Source organism: Scyliorhinus canicula, chromosome 21 (genome assembly GCF_902713615.1).
Source record: "Scyliorhinus canicula chromosome 21, sScyCan1.1, whole genome shotgun sequence".
NCBI lineage: Eukaryota > Metazoa > Chordata > Chondrichthyes > Carcharhiniformes > Scyliorhinidae > Scyliorhinus > Scyliorhinus canicula.
In genome coordinates, this window is record NC_052166.1 from 20,313,772 (window position 1) to 20,334,556 (window position 20,785).

At 50.4% G+C, this 20,785-nt stretch overlaps 1 protein-coding gene across 2 annotated transcripts in view; it reads right to left on the reverse strand.

The window, feature by feature from the left end:
- LOC119955731 (uncharacterized protein C9orf43 homolog) overlaps positions 1-8,798 on the reverse strand; it is a 59,921-nt gene extending 51,123 nt beyond the window's left edge. The window contains exon 1 of one of the 2 annotated variants that reach the window (XM_038782236.1): positions 8,757-8,798. The gene's annotated coding sequence lies outside the window, so the exon portion shown is untranslated. Of the gene's footprint in view, positions 1-8,105; positions 8,471-8,756 lie in introns of those variants that run through there. The other variant, XM_038782235.1, reaches the window with a different exon arrangement.
- Between the last annotated feature and the right edge of the window lie 11,987 nt (positions 8,799-20,785).

Genomic DNA, 20,785 nt, shown 5'->3' on the forward strand with positions numbered 1-20,785 from the left:
TGACCCTGACCTTCCGGCGGCCTGCAATATAAATTCTCCACCTTGCTCTCACACTGAAGTCTATGCCTTTGGCCTACGGCAGTTTTTCAATGAAGCTGTCAACGCAAGTTCAAGCAACAGAACCTCATCTTTCAGTTCAGCACTTTCCAGCCTTTTGGACTCAACCTTGAGTTCAACAACTTCCAAAATGCCATCTCTCTTCCCTCATTTTGTTTTGTTTTCTTTGGAAGGCAGTTCATTATTCATTATTCTGTTCATTATCCTGGAGTTCAGGCTTCCTCTTGACCCACCTTTTATTTCTTTACTTGTTACCCCTCCCTTATCACTTAATATCCCCTGTCTTTTGCGCTATGTTTTTCCTTTTGTTTTTCTTACATCCTCCCCATTTCGCCCATGTGAAATCTATTCCATTACTAACCTTTCCTAGTTCTGATGAAACTAGGGGCTGAAACTCTGTTTCGCTCTCCACAGATGCTGCCTGACCTGCTGAGTGCTTCCAGAATTTTCTATGGTGACTGCTGTTCAAAAATCATTAATTGGCTGTCATTCACTTTGGGACTTCCTGGGCGACAGGACAGCCGGTGAGAGCCCCTGTCCGCTCTTTTCGGAAAGGCCTGCTGCATTAATGGCAAATTGGGCACCTCATAATCAGCCTTCCATGGAATCAACGACCCCGAGGGAGGAAGTCCCACCTGTCGATTGGCCAGTAAAGTTTCACCGCTAGAAGTCCCATGGGGGAGGCGGCAGCCCTGGCCAGTACTACACCCGCCCCAAGTTCCGGTCACTAAATTCACCACACGTGAGGGCAGTCCATTCCATCCCAAGGGCACGATTTTACGGCCGTGTCGCGCTCTTGCTCAAGTGCGACGCAGCCTTTAGATTATGGAAGAGGCCAAAATTGAAAACCATGCCCGACACCAATCAATGTGCGTTCTAACCGGGCCGCCCCCGTTGGTGAAATCAGGATCCCACTGCGGTGTGGCGAGAAACCAATAATTACCGATTAAAGCCAATCTCCATACAATTAACAGGAACAATCCCCTATCTAATGACCTCCCATAATCTAACCGCCACCCCAGCAAGTGGTCATCCAGGCACCGATTAATACACCTTTTTAAAAACGTGAAGCTGGTGAAATGGCTGCGGTGGGGATCATATGCATCTGGCCCATGGGTCTTCACCAGCTCTTTGAAAGAGCACCCCACTCAATCCCACGCCTCCACCCCATCCCCGTAACCCAGTAATCCTAGCTAACCTTTTGGACACCAAGGGGCAATTTAGCATGGCCAATCCACCCAACTTGCTCATCTTTGGACTGTGGGAGGAGGCTGGCGACGGCCTAAAGCGTACAGGCATCACTGGTCTTTGGAACAGATGACGGACAGCATGTGCCGCAGGAGGCTCCCCCTCAACAAGGAGACGGTGTGTCACCTGTGCCATGTCCTCGCAGACTTGGCACCATGTGGAGGAGGAGGAGGATACCCACACCCAGAGGCCGTCAAGGTAATCGCAGCCCTGAACTTCTACACCTCAGGATCATTTCAGGGCTCGAACGGGGCCTTGTGTGGCTTTTCACAGGCTATAGCCCACAGGTGTCTTTGTGAGGTCACGGATGCCCTATTTGCCTGGGCAGCAAACTATATAAACTTTGATATGGATTAGGCCCAACAAGATGCCCGGTTAGCAGGATTCTCTGCCATCGGGGGATGCCCCAGGCCCAGGGAGTACTAGATGACACACATGTCGCCTTGTATCGGGCAGTCAAGGGGTTGCCTGCATCAACAGGAAGGGGTTCCATTCACTGAACGTCCAGCTCGTGTGTGACCACCACATGAAGATCACACACGTGTGTGCGCATGCTTTCCAGGGAGGGTGCACAACAGCTACATCCTGGGGCAGTCGGTCATCCCCGACCTCTTTGACAACCACCTCAGGATGGCCGGTTGCATCTTGGTGGAGAAGAGAACCCATTGAGGACCTGGCTAATGACGCCAGTACAGAGGCAGATGACCGATGCGGAGACGCAATACGTGGCCCTTGCAACCACCCCGGCTGTCATTGAACGGTGCATTGGGCTGCTTAAAATGCAGTTCCGATGCCTCGACCGCAATACACCCCCCCAGAGGGTCGCCCACTTTGTGGTGGTCTGCTGTGCCCTCCACAACCTGGCACAGCAGCGGGGCGACGTGCTGGAGGTGGAGGGGGTGAAATATACTGCCACCTCCGAGGAGGTGCCAGATCAGGAGGGGCTGGAGGATGAGCCCGCGGAGGACTAGCAGGACCAGCCGGAAGATAGGGGATGGGCGGCAGCGTGGGTCTGGCAAACTAGGGAGGCCCTCATCCTTTCCTGCTTCACATAGGACGTGGCTTTGTCCATCATCTCCGCCCCTCCCCCTTCCGCTCATCACCACCCCCTTCCACCCTCTAAACCTCCCCCCAGTGACCCCTCAGTGATCTTCAACCTGCTTAGCCTTCCATGCTGTACGTTGTGTTTAGGGGTGTCCCCAGGATGCACCTTGGAGATGGAGGCAGTCTGCTGCTTACCGTATCCCGTGGTCTTCGATACCCCTGGCATCCTCTGGGGGTCCTGGGGCCAGAGGGCCCTAGCCCACTTGCCAGTAGCATATGCCTCGCCATGTCACCAAGTTCCGGGTGCTGACTCTGAGATGCGCCGTTGTCAGGGGAGATAGGCTGGTGACCGCCGTCGCCACTCCACAGGGTCTCTCTGGGTTGGCACCCAGCGGGGCTCCTCCGGTCGCTGCCTATTGGGCCTTGGGACAGAGGGGCAGCTGGATTGAGCCCCAGCTGCCCCTGCATCATCTGGCTCTGCCAGCCCTAGCAGTTCCCCAATATCTGCAGCATGGTGTCGACGCCCTCAGCGATGCTCCTCAGTGACTGAGACATGTGGTCTGGATTCTCCGTTATTGGGACTATGTCCCCATGCCGGCGTCAAAACGACGGAGTTTCACGTCAGAAAAACTAGCGTGAAAGGGCCAGAAATTCCTCACCCTGCAGGGGGCTAGCAGGGACCTGGCGTAGATCTAGCAGCTTTTTCTGCAGATACGGGCTCCCGCACTACCGTGTCGGAGGCCACGCATGCGCACGTCAGCAGCCTCCAGCGACCGCACCGTGCTCCATGGCGGATTCGGACCGCGGAGATTGACCCGAAAAATAAACCCCCCGATTGGCCGCACACCCGACACTCTAAAGCCCACACAAACATTTTCCGCAACCCCCCGGCCTCTGATCAGCCCGCCCCCTGACCAGGGCAGCCGTGGACTGAGCCCACAGCCCCCACACGAGTATCCAGACCGGCCGGACCACGTTAGATCCATGCCGTTGGGACTTCGGCTGGTCAGGGGTGGAGAGTGGCGGACCGGGCATCTGGCCTCAGGTAATAAGAACATAAGAACTAGGAGCAGGAGTCGGCCATCTGGCCCCTCGAATCTGCTCCGCCATTCAATGAGATCATGGCTGATCTTTTGTGGACTCAGCTCCACTTTCCGGCCCGAACACCATAACCCTTAATCCCTTTATTCTTCAAAAAACTATCTATCTTAAAAACATTTAATGAAGGAGCCTCAACTGCTTCACTGGGCAAGGAATTCCATAGATTCACAATTCTTTGGGTGAAGAAGTTCCTCCTAAACTCAGTCCTAAATCTACTTCCCCTTATTTTGAGGATATGCCCCTGATTTCTGCTTTCATCCGCCAGTGGAAACAACCTGCCCGCATCTATCCTATCTATTCCCTTCATAATTTTATGTTTCTATAAGATCCCCCCTCATCCTTCTAAATTCCAATGAGTACAATCCCAGTCTACTCAACCTCTCCTCGTAATCTAACCCCTTCAGCTCTGGGATTAACTTAGTGAATCTTCTCTGCACACCCTCCAGCGCCAGTACGTCCTTCCTCAGGTAAGGAGACCAAAACTAAACACAATACTCCAGGTGTGGCCTCACTAACACCTTATACAATTGCAGCATAACCTCCCTAGTCTTAAACTCCATCCCTCTAGCAATGAAGGACAAAATTCCATTTGCCTTCTTAATGACCTGTTGCACCTGTAAACCAACCTTCTGTGACTCATGCATGAGCACCCCCAGGTCTCTCTGAATAGCAGCATGCTTTAATATTTTATCGTTTAAATAATAATCCCGTTTGCTGTTATTCCTACCAAAATGGATAACCTCACATTTGTCAACATTGTATTCCATCTGCCAGACCCGAGCCCATTCACTTAACCTATCCAAATCCCTCTGCAGTCCTCCAGTATCCTCTGCACTTTTCGCTTTACCACTCATCTTAGTGTCGTCTATAAGATGGGTCTATAAGGTAGGTCCAAGGAGGCCCACAGAATCGGGCAACTGTTGGTGTTCCCGATTCCTTGCGGGAAAATGGATTCTCCGCTCCTGCACTGGCTGCAATTTTTGCGTCGAGGTGTGGAGAATCCAGCCCATGGTCTGGAGTGCCCCGGAAATTCCCACCTGCGATTGAGACATGCTCCGGAGTGCCTCGGCAATGCCTACCTAGACAGGGTCATGCTCCACACTTGGGACTGGGACAAGTCCCCAGAGAGTCGGACATGCTGCCGAGGCCCTCAGCCATGGCTGTATCTGACTGAGTCAGGCTTTGGACATCTTCACTCTTGCTGCTGACATGGTGCACCAGGCTCTGCACTGCGGTCGCTACCATAGCAGTGTTCGCCTTGGTGCCACACATTGCCGGCGCTATCTCCCCTGCCCATAGCCTCCAGGCCTCCTCCAATTGGCTACAGACCAGCTGGAATGTCGCTGACATCCTCCTCTGAATATCACGGTCCCACCCTATCGACTGCATCAGCTCCAGGTAAACCTGCTCCAGAGGCTCAGCATCTGACTGGGACCCAGCTTGGTCCTGGGATCCATCAGACTATTGACTACTGTCTCCCCTGGGCCTACACCTGATGCGCATCAGCAATGGGGTGGTGCTCACCAGAATAGGATCCAGAAGCCTGACCACCACTGTCTCCCACCAAGGTGTCTGTGTCTGCTTCGTTGGAGGATGGGGATGACACCTGTGCCGCGAATACGGTGGTGTCCTCCAAACTCCCCTCCAAGGTGTTCTGATGGAAGTGGGGAGGTGGTTTGGCAGTGTTGGATGGTGATCCTGCGGGATAATCACATATGGCCAATGGGAGGGATGGTTCATTCTGTATGGCATTAATAACACGTGTGACAGGTCAGCTGGGTGGTCGCCGGTGGATCCTCAGCTCTGCGCCGTACTCCAACCTCTACGTCGGTGACCGATCTGACCCCGGCAATCCCCGCGACCTCCAAGGCCATTCCTCGTAAGGGGTGAGAACTCTGATATCCGGCACCCCGCTACCCGCCTGGGCCCCCTCCTCTGTTGTCGGCCAACTTCTCCTGCGGGGACACAGAGGGGCATTGTGAACTGCATGCTTTGTTCTTCGCGGAGATAGGTGGGATTGGGAGGCATAGCGGGAGCGCCGTGGGCGGCACTGCTGGACATGGGTGGGGCAGGGCATGATATGGTTCTGGGCGAGGGCTGTACCAGGTGCATGGTCGTCATGGGGTTACCAACCCACCCGTGCAGCCTGGTGGAGGTCGTTGATCTTCCTGCGGGACTGGGTGCAGGTTTCCTGGTGATGCTCCTTAAGACCATAAGACATAGGAGCCACTCGGCCCACTGAGTGTGCTCTGCCATTCAATCATGGCTGATATTTTTCTCATCCCCATTTTCCTGCCTTCTCCCATAACCCCTGATCCCCTTATTAATCAAGAACTTGTCTATCTTTGTCTTAAAGACACTCAGGGCGCGATTCTCTGCCCCCCCAAGCCGGGTGGAAGAATAGCGGGAGGGCCTCCCGACATTTTTCACGCCCTCCCACTATTCTCCCCCCCCCCCACGCCCGACCCACACCACGAACCGCCGCTCGACGTTTTTTACAGCGAGCGGCGATTCTCCGAGGCCGATGGGCCGGGCCTTCGCGCCCGTTTCAACACGGCAGCAAACACACCTGCTCGCTGCCATCGTGAAACGGGCGCCAGATGCCCGTTTGGGGTATCTTGGATCCCGATTGGCACGGCGGTACCACGGCCGTGCCAAGGGGGGCATAGGCCAGCGATCGGTGCCCACCGATCGCGGGCCGTGCGTCCGTAACGGATGCACTCTTTTCCCTCCGCCGCCCCGCAAGATCAAGCCACCACGTCTTGCGGGGCGGCTGAGGGAAAAGATGCCAACTGCGCATGCGCGGGTTGGTGTTGTCCAACCTGCACATGCGCGGCTGAAGTCATCGGCCGCGTCAGCCGGCGTGACGCTTGGCGTGCGGCCTTAACGACCGTCGTCAAGGCCGCGCCGCCGTGACGCACGGGGCCGCGCTCCTAGCCCCGCCCAGGGGGGAGAATCGGCCCCGGAAGTGGGCGTGAAGGCTGCCGTGGGTCACGGCCTGTCCCACGGCAACCTTTACGATTCTCCGCATTTGTGGAGAATCTCGCTCGCAGTATCTCATAGCTTTCTGCGGTAAAGAGTTCCACAGATTCACCACCCTCTGGCTGAAGAACTTCCTCCTCAACTCTGTTTTAAAGGATTGACCCTTTAGTCCGAGATTGTATCCTCTGGTTCTAGTTTTTCTTACTAGTGAAAAATGAAATGAAATGAAAATCGCTTATTGTCACGAGTAGGCTTCAATGAAGTTACTGTGAAAAGCCCCTAGTCACCACATTCCGGCGCCTGTCCAGGGAGGCTGGTACGGGAATTGAACCGTGCTGCTGGCCTGATTGGTCTGCTTTAAAAGCCAGCGATTTTAGCTGAGGAAACATCCTCTCCACGTCCACTCTGTTCAGGCCTCACAATATCTTGTAAGTTTCATAATAAGAACCCCCTCAACCTTCTAAACACCAACGAGTACAGAGTCCTGAACCGTTCCTCATACGACAAGTTCTTCATTCCAGGGATCATTCTTATGAATCTCCTCTGTACCCTTTCCAAGGCCAATACATCCTTCCTTAGATACGGGGCCCAAAACTGCTCACAATACAATGGGGTCTGACCAGAGCCTTATACAGCCTCAGAAGTACATTCCTGCTCTTTAATTCTAGCCCTCTCAACATGAATGCTAACATTGCATTTGCCTTCCTAACTGCCAACTGAACCTGTACGTTAACCTTAAGAGAATCTTGAACAAGGACTCCCAAGTGCCTTTGTACTTCTGATTTCCTAAGCATTTCCCCATTTAAAAAATAGTCTATGCCTCCATTCCTCCTTTCAAAGTGCACATTGTATTCCATCTGCCACTTCTTTGCCCACTCTCCTAGCCTGTCCAGGTCCTTCTGTAGCCACCCTGCTTCCTCAATACTACTAGTCCCTCCCACAGATTGTTGTATCATCTGCAAATTTAGCAACAGTGCCTTCAGCTCCTTCTTCCAGATTGTGAAAAGTTGTGGTCCCAGCACAAACCCCTGAGGCACACCACTCATCACCGGCTGCCATCCTGAAAAAGACCCTTTTATCCCGCTCTCCCGGAGGTGAAGGCCCCTGCCATCTGCTCCCAGGCTGTGGGGAGCTCACGAATCAGCCGGCAGGACCGTGATTTGCGGCATGAAGTCCCGGGGCCTCGTTAAGTGCACCAATTAACGTTTGATACCGGTGACGCTCTCACCCGGTCGAGGAGCTCGCGGCAGTTCCCGCTCTCTACCACACTTAGAAACCCTTCCATTAAATCGAGCCCCCAATGTTGCGACACTAGTTTTCTCCCGGGTCTGGCAGGCACCAGGGGTGAGCTGGAGCATTTCACCCAAACCGGGAACCAAATTTGAATTTGATTGGTATGGTTTTCCTTCACATTTTTTGGTTTGTGCCCCCTTTTAAGAAGGGGTGGGATAGGGGCATTTGTTACCCGTTTAAATTGACAAAAGCTCAGGTCAATCGTCAAAATCGGAGAGCTGGGAAATGGAAAAAAAAGGGGGAGGGGGGTGTCCGGTGGAATCTTTGTCCCGATGTTTAATTGTGACAGAAAACTGGCTACATCCAGAGGCGGGAGGGGGTAAGGCTCGGTGGTCATTGTTTATTTATGAAGTAAGACGGACGGAGTGAAGTGGATTTACCTGTCACACTGCCCAGCTGGGGACAGCGGTACCTGCTCCTCAGGAACAGGGCCTCCTGCCCCACTCTCCCCCAGCCGCGCCAAACCAAACTGTTACAGGCACCGTTGCTTAGGAACAGGAGACGCGGCCCTCAGCAATCCAGCCGCACCGAGCTCCTCTCCTTCCCCAATTGTCAGAGCGGCTTTTCCTGCGGAGAGCACAGTAAAGAGGCACCAGGGCGGCCTCTTCCACAGGGCGTTGCAGGACAAGAGCTCCAGTGTCCCAACCTCTCATCAAAACTCTCCCTACTGTTCCCCAATTCTGACCAAAGTTCACTTCGACATTCTGTTTCTCTCTCCACACTGACAAAGAGTCATCCACACTCCAAACGTTTAGCTCCCCTCTCTCCTCAGGCGCCTAACGCCTGCTGAGAAAATGAGCATTTACTGTTTTTGTTTCAGATTCCATCATCCGCAGCGATTTTGCTTTTATTTCCGGCATTGGTTTTGTTTCTGGGCGATGGAAATTTCCTGTCTAAGGTTAATGGACCTTTGCATCAGTGTTTTTAAAACTTTTTTGCCAGGGACCCATTTTTACCAACTTCAGGACCTATGCCGGCCGACTTTCACGACTCATGCCAGCCGACTTTCGAGACCTACCATTTTCACTTACCTTTATGTGACAGGTGAGCCTACTTAGTCCTCATGATCTCACTTGCTATGTTATCCAATGTTACATTTCTGATAATGACTTCAGCTGATGAGTTATGATCTCACTGCATGTGTTGAACAAAATAAAAGGGTTTGTCCTCAAACTCGCCATGTCTTTGAAGTTTGAGGGTTTTAAACTTTCATTTGCCAGTGCTTCCCTGCATATAACACACATGGGCCGGAATTCTCTGATAATGGGGCTATGTCCCCATGCCGGCGAGAAAATGGGCACAAATCACTCTGGACATACCTGGAGAAAGTCCAGTGATACTTCTTTTTGCAGGGGGCTAGTAGGCCCTGGAGTGCTCGACGCAGCTCCGGTTGCCGATATCGTGATCTCCACCTCCGCCCAGAGATCCACGTATTCGCGCGGCGGCAGCCCCATGCATCAGGGTGGACCCACACAGCGGACCGGCGCAGAGCATATAGTGTCCCCCCCCCCCCTGCGATCGCAGGCTACCAATAGATTCCCCCCCCGATTGCGAGCCTGGTCTGGTGAGTTCCCCCCCCCCCCCCCCACCACCAGAGCGGCCGCTGACCGAGTCCGCAGCCACCACTTCGAGTGCCCGCCAGGTGGAACCATGAGTGACCCACGGCGGCGGGAACTCGGCCAGTTGCCGGCGGAGAATCGCTGCTGGGGCCTCTTTCAATGGCCTCCGACTGGCGCCACATCGACAGAGAATTGTCAGAGCGCCGTCAGACCCGCCCATTCTGCACCCAGCGTGCTTGTGGCGCGGAGAATCCGGCCATGAACTTTACATCCTGATTTCTTGTGGCACAATTAATAAACTCATACCTCAAGTAATCATCTTTATGCTGCTTTGTTCCTGTTTTCAGCTTCGTCTTCATGGGTTGTTCACCAGAGGCCTTGGAGTTCACACCAGCATTGCTGGCAACTGCAAAATGGAGGAATCTCTCTCGCTCCCAGAACAGGTGACGTCAGCTTGACCTGCCCTCTGCCACATTCCAGGCAGGAAGACTCCAGGGCCTGCGTGCTGCTGAGGGGGCACGCATATGCAGAGCGGCCAGTATTCTGAATGCTGGTCGTGCCATTGGATACTTCTTCACACAATCAGGAAAGCCAACGCATGGCCCCGCAATTGGGGACACCACGACACATGGCCCCACGACCCTCCCAACACCCGCCCCCGATCCACCCACGGATCGCAACCCGGGGTTTGAAAATGAGTGCTTTGGGCGGCATGGTGGCGCAATGGGTTAGCCCTGCTGCCTCATGGCACTGAGGCCCCAAGTTCGATCCCAGCTCTGGTTCACTGTTCGTGTGGATTTTGCACATTCTCCCCGTGTTTGCGTGGGTTTCGCCCCCCCCCAACCCAAAGATGTGCAGGCTAGATAGATTGGCTATGCTAAATCGCCCCTTAATTGGAAAAAATGGATTGGGTACTCTAAATTTATGTTAAAAAAAAGAAAATGAGAGCGTTACATGGTCAGCGTCCCGTCCATACCGATCTTGTGCCAAAGAATCCAGCCCTATGTTTCACTGCTGGTCTCGCACCGCGGTTCAGTAGAAAGCAAGCACACTTATCGCTCCCTCATGCAAGATGTGGGTCAGGTCCCACTCCACTACTTGAGCACAAAATCTAGATTGGCACAGCACTGCAGAGATAAGTGGGTGCCACTTTGTCAAAGATGCAACGTTTCAGACTTGAGGGATGTTACATTGAGGCACTGGCTGCCCTTTCAAATGGACTTAAAGAATCCCTTGATACTGTGTAGAAGAGCCAACTGAGTTATTCCAGGGTCCTGGCCAGTATTTAGCCCCCAGTCCTGATTTTTCTGCGGTGTGGCATTATTTGTGCTGTATCAATCTATGAGTCCATGACCTGATGATCACGCACTGAAACCACAGAATTCCGACTGCGAAGAAGGAAGCTATTGGCCAATCACGTCTGCACCGACCGTCTGAAAGAACACCCCACCCAGACCCATTCCCCCGTCCCATCCCCACACCTACCTAATCTGCATATCTTTGGACACTAAGGGGCAATTTTTACCATGGCCAATTCACCTAACCTGCACATCTTTGGATAGTAAGGGGCAGCTTTAGCATGTCCAATGCACCTAACCTGCACATTTTTGGACTGAGGAAGCCCAACCACCCGGAAGAAACCCACGCAGAGACATCAGTCACGGTAACAATCCACGGTAACATTCCCCATCTTTGCTGTCTTACCTTTGAGGGCAGCAAACTCAAGCATCAACACAACTGTTTCAGGCATTTGTCCAACGTGACCATATTAAGCACTATTGTGCTGTTGTAAAATTTTCAGCTCTTTCCCCTTGAATTATTTTGCAGGAATATGACAACCTACAGTTCCTGTTCATTATTCAAAATAACCTCCACAAATGTTTTCCCTTTTCACCTTCTTCTTCAGAGCCATGTTTGAAGATCTGATAGATTTATGTTTGATATGTGCAGTTGCCTCAATTACTTACTCCCAAACTGCTCCTCCCATCTCCCAGCTATCCTGCTCCTCCCATCTCCCAGCTGTCCTGGTCCTCCCAGCTGTCCTGCTCCTCCCATCTCCCAGCTGTCCTGCTCCTCCCATCACCCAGCTGTCCTGCTCCTCCCATCTCCCAGCTGTCCTGCCTCCAATCTTCCAGCACTCTGCAGTTTTATCCAGTCTCAATCCTTTTGTCATATTGATCTCCTGCTCTCCTGATACTCAACTAACTTATCCCAGCTGATACAAATAGTTATTTTGAATGGGCACTGTCCCACGACATTGCAAAACAGTCAACTGCTCCGTCCAAAAATATCCTACCTTCAACCCATCCATCTCCAGCCTCTCAATGATCCTGCCTTGGTCATCCACCTTACTGCCCAGCTTTGCCAAAGTCTTGTGTTCTTGTCCCAAGTCAGGCTTCTGTCCTTCTCACACACTACAATACCTCTGGTCAGTCACAAATAACTTCTTCTCTGACCGATACATTACTTTTCCTTGACCTCGCCACAGGACTCCTCTGATGGGGAAATCAAGAACAATGGTGAATTATAGGATTAGAACTGGGCAATTTAGGAGTGTCACGAAGCATGCTGATGTTATCTACAAGGGTATCCCAACTTGGAACATCAGTTCATGTCAGTGTATAGTTTTGTTTTGGTATGAGGACACAAGTGTAACCCCAGTGAGAATAAACAGTACCAATTATTAAAGACTATTTATTAAAGAATTGACAAATACACACAAACAGAACTACTCTACTCTCAAGACAATTACAGTAACTAAACATGCACACAGTTTATGTTGAATGTACCCCTTTTTCCAAAATATATCAAGATACCTGAACTTTGTCAGGCTTCCCGTTTCCAAACATCCAAATTAAATAACCAGCTTAAAATTACCCCACAATACAGGGATGATATTCAAGTCTGGGAAACATCTTTTCCTGGTCCAAAGATAATTAAGTTGTCTTTCTCAAGGGTTTCTGCACTGCCTTGCCTCTAAGCCTGAGAGGCTTATTTGATGTAAACTTGACCTCCAAGTTGTTAGCTGGTAAACTAACTTTTCTGCTTCTTGATCCTAATAGATGTCAACTGGCCTCCCTGGGTTGATAGTCTGGCCAATCATACCTTTGTTCCTCTTTGATTATGCCTTTTGTGTATTTGGCTGCTTATTCCTATCAACTTTGACTATAAATTAACATAAAACTATACCTCATGGATCTTCTGAAATGTCTACAAGCTGTTTTTCCTCATAAACTGTCCAGCGTGTTTGATTCACGGCGATGTGCTAGTCGACGTGCAGCACTCCCCACACTTACTATAAAACCACCAACAATTTGCAAAAGCATTTCTTCGACATCTTCATTAAGTTGTTAATTTGGATCAATCCACCTCTCCCTCCCTCCTTCAGCTCCCAGCAGCACACTCCTCAGCAGGGGAAAACTGCACCAATGCAGAGCGCATCAGAAGAGAGAAAAAGCTCCCTTTCCTATTCTTCAGCTCTGGCAGCAGGTCATCTTACCATCCTCCCTTTCCTTACTCTAGGCCATAAAAAGTAGAGGCGACAACAAACAAACACAGCCGCCAAGCAGCTGCAAGCAGCAAACACCGCTCATTTGGATCAACCTGCCTCTCTCTCCCCCTTGGATCAATCTGCCTGTCTCTTCCCCTTATCACAGAATTTACAGTGCAGAAGGACCCCTTATCACAGAATTTACAGTGCAGAAGGAGGCCATTCGGCCCATCGAGTCTGCACCGGCTCTTGGAAAGAGCACCCCACTCAAGTACACACCCCCTACACCCCATCCCCTTAACCCAGTAACCCCAATTAACCTTTTGTGGACACTAAGGGCAATTTAGCATGGCCCAATCCACCTAACCCGCACATCTTTGGACTGTGGGAGGAAACCCGATCACCCGGAGGAAACCCACGCACACACGGGGAGAGCGTGCATACTCCACACAGTGACCCAAGCCGGGAATTGAACCTGGGACTCTGGAACGGTGAAGCGACTGTGCTAACCACTATGCTACCATGCAGCTCTCAGCAGTAGACTCCTGAGCAGTGGAAAGCCACATCACTACAGTCTGTGAAGTTAATTTAATTAAGCTGGGGACTGATTGTTTTCAGCGGTAGCAGCAAGAGCAGTAACCAGGGGGCTGTCGGGAAGGTAAGTTTCCCGCATTAAAAACTTACCTTACAGGAGAAGCGGCCTTTGTTTTTTAACTATCCTTTTTTTTCCGAAGTTTTTTTTTGTTTCAGAGCAGCAGGAAACCGGAAGTCAGCCGTGGGGATTTCTGGGAAGGTGTGTAGTATCTGTATATAAGTTGGGCTCTTCCTTTCTTTTCATGTTTTATCTAGAGGGGATGGCAGGGAAGGCAGTGCAATTTCCTCCTGCAGAATGTTTGAGGTGAGGGATGCCATCAGTGTCCCTGCTGATTTCACCTGTGGGAAGTGGACCCATCTCCAGCTCCTCAGAAACCGTGTTAAGGAACTGGAGCTGGAGCTGGAAGAACTTCAGATCATTCATGAGGCAGAGGTGGTCATACATAGAAGTTTCAGGGATGTAGTTACTCCGAAGAATGAAGATAGATGGGTGACAGTGAGAGGAAGCAGTCAGTACAGGGATCCCCTGTGGTCGTTCCCCTCAGTAAAAAGTATACCGCTTTGGATACTGGTGGGGGAGGGACGGGGACTTACCAGGGGTAAGCCATGGGGTACAGGTCTCTGGCACAGAGTCTGTCCCTGTTGCTCAGAAGGGAAGGGGGGAGAGGAGTAGAACATTAGTCATTGGAGACTCCAAAGTTAGGGGGTTAGATAGGAGATTCTGTGAGAACGAGAGACTCGCGGTTGGTGTGTTGCCTCCCAGGTGCCAGGGTCCGCGATGTCTCGGATCGTGTTTTCGGGATCCTTAAGAGGGAGGGGGAGCAGCCCCAAGTCGTGGTCCACATAGGCACCAACGACATAGGTAGGAAAAGGGATAGGGATGCAAGGCAGGAATTCAGGGAGCTAGGGTGGAAACGTAGAGCTAGAACAAACAGAGTTATTATCTCTGGGTTGTTACCCATCCCACGTGCTAGCGAGGCGAGGAATAGGGAGAGAGAGCAGTTGTACACGTGGCTACAGGGATAGTGCAGGAGGGAGGATTTCAGATACCTGGATAATCGGGGCTCATTCTTGGGTAGGTGGGACCTCTACAAATGGGATGGTCTGCACCTGGACCAGAGGGGCACCAATATCCTTGGGGGGGGGGGGGGGGGGGGATTTGCTAATGCTCTTCGGGAGGGTTTAAACTATTTCAGCAGGGGTTTGGGAACCTGAATTGTAGCTCCAGTATATAGGAGGTTGAGAGTAGTGAGGTCATGAGTAAGGTTTCAAGGTTGCAGGAGTGTACTGGCAGGCAGGAAGGTGATTTAAAGTGTGTCTACTTCAACGCCAGGAGCATCCGGAATAAGGTGGGTGAACTTGCAGCATGGGTTGGTATCTGGGACTTTGATGTTGTGGCCATTTCGGACACATGGCTAGAGCAGGGACAGGAATTGTTGTTGCAGGTTCCGGGGTTTAGATATTTCAGTAAGCTCAGGGAAGGTGGTAAAAGAGGGGGAGGGGTGGCATTGTTAGTCAAGGACAGTGTTACGGTGGCAGAAAGGATGTTTGATGAGGACTCATCTACTGAGGTAGTATGGGCTCAGGTTAGAAACAGGAAAGGAGAAGTCACCCTATTGGGAGTTTTCTGTAGACCTCTGAGAAGTTCCAGAGATGTAGAGGAAAGGATTGCAAAGATGATTCTGAATAGGAGCGAAAGTAACAGGGTAGTTGTTATGGGGGACTTTAACTTTCCAAATATTGACTGGAAAAGCTATAGATCAAGTACTTTAGATGGGTCCGTTTTTGTCCAATGTGTGCAGGAGGGTATCCTGACACAGTATGTTGATAGGCCAACAAGAGGCGAGGCCACATTGGATTTGGTACTGGGTAATGAACCAGGACAGGTGCTAGATTTGGAGGTAGGTAAGCACTTGTAATGATTTGTTCCACCCGGGGAAACATTCTCTGACTGTCTACTCTATCTATTCCCCTGATCATCTTATAAACCTCTATCAAGTCGCCCCTCATCCTTCTCCGTTCTAATGAGAAAAGGCCTAGCACCCTCAACCTTTCCCCGTAAGACCTACTCTCCATTCCAGGCAACATCCTGGTAAATCTCCTTTGCACCTTTTCCAAAGCTTCCACATCCTTCCTAAAATGAGGTGACCAGAACTGTGCACAGTACTCCAAATGTGGCCTGACCAAGGTTTTGTACAGCTGCATCATCACCTCACAGCTCTTAAATTCAATCCCTCTGCTAATGAACGCTAGCACACCATAGGCCTTCTTCACAGCTCTATCCACTTGAGTGGCAACTTTCAAAGATCTATGAACATAGACCCCAAGATCTCTCTGCTCCTCTACATTGCCATGAACCCTACCGTTAACCCTGTATTCCGCATTCATATTTGTCCTTCCAAAATGGGCAACCTCACACTTGTCAGGGTTAAACTCCATCTGCCACTTCTCAGCCCAGCTCTGCATCCTATCTATGTCTCTTTGAAGCCGACAACAGCCCTCCTCACTATCCACAACTCCATCAATCTTCGTATCATCTGCAAATTTACTGACCCACCCTTCAACTCCCTCATCCAAGTCGTTAATGAAAATCACAAACAGCAGAGGACCCAGAACTGATCCCTGCGGTATGCCACTGGTAACTGGGCTCCAGGCTGAATATTTGCCATCCACCACCACTCTCTGTCTTCTATCGGTTAGCTAGTTTGTTATCCAACTGGCCAAATTTCCCACTATCCCATGCCTCCTTACTTTCTGCATAAGCCTACCATGGGGAACCTTATCAAATGCCTTACTAAAATCCATGTACACTACATCCACTGCTTTACCTTCATCCACATGCTTGGTCACCTCCTCAAAGAAGTCAATAAGACTTGTAAGAACATAAGAACATAAGAACTAGGAGCAGGAGTAGGCCATCTGGCCCCTCGAGCCTGCTCCGCCATTCTATTAGATCATGGCTGATCTTTTGTGGACTCAGCTCCACTTTCCGGCCCGAACACCATAACCCTTAATCCCTTTATTCTTCAAAAAACTATCTATCTTTACCTTAAAAACATGTAATGAAGGAGCCTCAACTGCTTCACTGGCAAGACCTATCCCTCACAAATCCGTGCTGACTATCCCTAATCAAGCAGTGTCTTTCCAGATGCTCAGAAATCCTATCCCTCAGTACCCTTTCCATTACTTTGCCTACCACCGAATGAAGACTAACTGGCCTGTAATTCCCAGGGTTATCCCTATTCCCTTTTTTGAACAGGGGCACGACATTCGCCACTCTCCAATCCTCTGGTACCACCCCTGTTGACAGCGAGGACGAAAAGATAATTGCCAACGGCTCTGCAATTTCATTTCTTGCTTCCCATAGAATCCTTGGATATATCCCGTCAGGCCCGGGGGACTTGTCTATCCTCAAGTTTTTCAAAATGCCAACACATCTTCCTTCCTAACAAGTATCTCCTCGAGCTTACCAGTCTGTTTCACACTGTCCTCTCCAACAATATGGCCCCTCTCGTTTGTAAATACTGAAGAAGAATACTTGTTCAAGACCTCTCCTATCTCTTCAGACTCAATACACAATCTCCCGCTACTGTCCTTGATCGGACCTACCCTCGCTCTAGTCATTCTCATATTTCTCACATATGTGTAAAAGGCCTTGGGGTTTTCCTTGATCCTACCCGCCAAAGATTTTTCATGCCCTCTCTTAGCTCTCCTAATCGTTGAGAAGCGGGAGCAGGGGCCTGTCGTGAAGGTGAGTGAGTGCCTTTAAATTTGCTTACCTTTCAGCGGGAGCAGGGTTTGAGGGAATATCAGGTAAGCTCTTCCTTTATTTTTATTTTTCTTGTTTTTTTTAAAATCTAGAGGTGATGCCAGGGAAGGCAGTACAATGCACCTCCTGCAGAATGTTTGAGGTGAGGGACACCGTCAGTGTCCCTGCTGATTTCATCTGTGGGAAGTGCACCCAACTCCAGCTCCTCAAAAACCGTGTTAGGGACCTGGAGCTTGAGCTGGATGAACTTCGGATCATTCGGGAGGCAGAGGAGGTCATAGATAGGAGCTTCAGGGAAGTAGTTACACCAAAGACTGGAGATAGATGGGTAACTGTAAGAGGGACTGGGAAGAAGCAGTCAGTGCAGGGACCCCCTGCGGTCGTTCCCGAGTAACAAGTATACCGTTTTGGATACTTGTGGGGGGGACGACTTACCAGGAGTAAGCCATGGGGTACGGGCCTCTGGCACGGAGTCTGTCCCTGTTGCTTAGAAGGGAAGGGGGGAAAGGAGTAGAACATTAGTAATTGGGGACTCAATAGTCAGGGGCACAGATAGGAGATTTTGTGGGAGCGAGAGAGACTCACGTTTGGTATGTTGCCTCCCAGGTGCAAGGGTACGTGATGTCTCGGATCGTGTTTTCCGGGTCCTTAAGGGGGAGGGGGAGCAGCCCCAAGTTGTAGTCCACATTGGCACTAACGACATAGGTAGGAAAGGGGACAAGGATGTCAGGCAGGCCTTTAGAGAGCTAGGATGGAAGCTCAGAGCGAGAACAAACAGAGTTGTTATCTCTGGGTTGTTGCCCGTGCCACGTGATAGTGAGATGAGGAATAGGGAGAGAGAGCAATTAAACACATGGCTACAGGGATGGTGCAGGCGGGAGGGATTCAGATTTCTGGATAACTGGGGCTCTTTCTGGGGAAGGTGGGACCTCTATAGACAGGATGGTCTACATCTGAACCTGAGGGGCACCAATATCCTGGGGGGGGAGATTTGTTAGTGCTCTTTGGGGGGGTTTAAACTAATTCAGCAGGGGCATGGGAACCTGGATTGTAGTTTTGGGGTACGGGAGATTGAGAGTATAGAGGTCAGGAGCACAGATTTGACTTCGCAGGAGGGTGCCAGTGTTCAGGTAGGTGGTTTGAAGTGTGTCTACTTCAATGCCAGGAGTATACGAAATAAGGTAGGGGAACTGGCAGCATGGGTTGGTACCTGGGACTTCGATGTTGTGGCCATTTCAGAGACATGGATAGAGCAGGGACAGGAATGGTTGTTGCAGGTTCCGGGGTTTAGGTGTTTTAGTAAGCTCAGAGAAGGGGGCAAAAGAGGGGGAGGTGTGGCGCTGCTAGTCAAGGACAGTATTACGGTGGCGGAAAGGATGCTAGATGGGGACTCTTCTTCCGAGGTAGTATGGGCTGAGGTTAGAAACAGGAAAGGAGAGGTCACCCTGTTGGGAGTTTTCTATAGGCCACCTAATAGTTCTAGGGATGTAGAGGAAAGGATGGCGAAGATGATTCTGGAAAAGAGCGAAAGTAACAGGGTAGTTGTTATGGGAGACTTTAACTTTCCAAATATTGACTGGAAAAGATATAGTTCGAGTACATTAGATGGGTCGTTCTTTGTACAATGTGTGCAGGAGGGTTTCCTGACACAATATGTTGACAGGCCAACAAGAGGCGAGGCCACATTGGATTTGGTTTTGGGAAATGAACCAGGCCAGGTGTTAGATCTTGAGGTAGGTGAGCACTTTGGAAACAGTGACCACAATTCGGTGACCTTTACGTTAGTGATGGAAAGGGATCAGTATACCCCGCAGGGCAAGAGTTATAGCTGGGGGAAGGGCAATTATGATGCCATTAGACATGACTTAGGATGTGTAGGTTGGAGAAGTAGGCTGCAAGGGTTGGGCACACTGGATATGTGGAGCTTGTTCAAGGAACAGCTATTGCATGTTCTTGATAAGTACGTACCAGTCAGGCAGGGAGGAAGGGGTCGAGCGAGGGAACCGTGGTTTACCAAAGAAGTGGAATCTCTTGTTAAGAGGAAGAAGGAGGCCTATGTGAAGATGAGGCATGAAGTTTCAGTTGGGGCGCTTGATAGTTACAAGGAAGTGAGGAAGGATCTAAAGAGAGAGCTAAGACGAGCAAGGAGGGGACATGAGAAGTCTTTGGCAGGTAGGATCAAGGAAAACCCAAAAGCTTTCTATAGGTATGTCAGGAATAAAAGAAAGACTAGGGTAAGAGTAGGGCCAGTCAAGGACAGTGGTGGGAAGTTGTGTGTGGAGGCTGAGGAGATAAGCGAGATACTAAATGAATACTTTGCATCAGTATTCACTCAGGAAAAAGATAATGTTGTGGAGGAAAATGCTGAGACCCAGGCTATTAGAATAGATGGCATTGAGGTGCGTAGGGAAGAAGTGTTGGCAATTCTGGACAAGGTGAAAATAGATAAGTCCCCGGAGCCTGATGGGATTTATCCTAGGATTCTCTGGGAAGCCAGGGAAGAGATTGCTGAGCCTTTGGCTTTGATTTTTATGTCATCATTGGCTACAGGAATAGTGCCAGAGGACTGGAGGATAGCAAATGTGGTCCCTTTGTTCAAGAAGGGGAGTAGAGATAACCCCGGTAACTATAGGCCGGTGAGCCTCACGTCTGTTGTGGGTAGTCTTGGAGAGGATTATAAGAGATACGATTTATAATCATCTAGATAGGAATAATATGATTAGGGATAGTCAGCATGGTTTTGTGAAGGGTAGGTCATGCCTCACAAACCTTATCGAGTTCTTTGAGAAGGTGACTGAACAGGTAGACGAGGGTAGAGCAGTTGATGTGGTGTATATGGATTTCAGTAAAGCGTTTGATAAGGTTCCCCACGGTCGTCTATTGCAGAAAATACGGAGGCTGGGGATTGAGGGTGATTTAGAGATGTGGATCAGAAATTGGCTAGTTGAAAGAAGACAGAGGGTGGTGGTTGATGGCAAATGTTCAGAATGGAGTTCAGTTACGAGTGGCGTACCACAAGGATCTGTTCTGGCGCCGTTGCTGTTTGTCATTTTTATAAATGACCTAGAGGAGGGCACAGAAGGTTGGGTGAGTAAATTTGCAGACGACACTAAAGTCGGTGGAGTTGTAGACAGTGTGGAAGGATGTTGCAGGTTACAGAGGGACATAGATAAGCTGCAGAGCTGGGCTGAGAGGTGGCGAATGGAGTTTAATGTAGAGAAGTGTGAGGTGATTCACTTTGGAAAGAATAACAGGAATGCGGAATATTTGGCTAATGGTAAAATTCTTAGCAGTGTGGATGAGCAGAGGGATCTCGGTGTCCATGTACATAGATCCCTGAAAGTTGCCACCCAGGTTGATAGGGTTGTGAAGAAGGCCTATGGTGTGTTGGCCTTTATTGGTAGAGGGATTGAGTTCCGGAGCCATGAGGTCATGTTGCACCTGTACAAAACTCTGGTACGGCCACATTTGGAGTATTGCGTACAGTTCTGGTCGCCTCATTATAGGAAGGACGTGGAAGCTTTGGAACGGGTGCAGAGGAGATTTACCAGGATGTTGCCTGGTATGGAGGGAAAATCTTATGAGGAAAGGCTGATGGACTTGAGGTTGTTTTCGTTAGAGAGAAGAAGGTTAAGAGGTGACTTAATA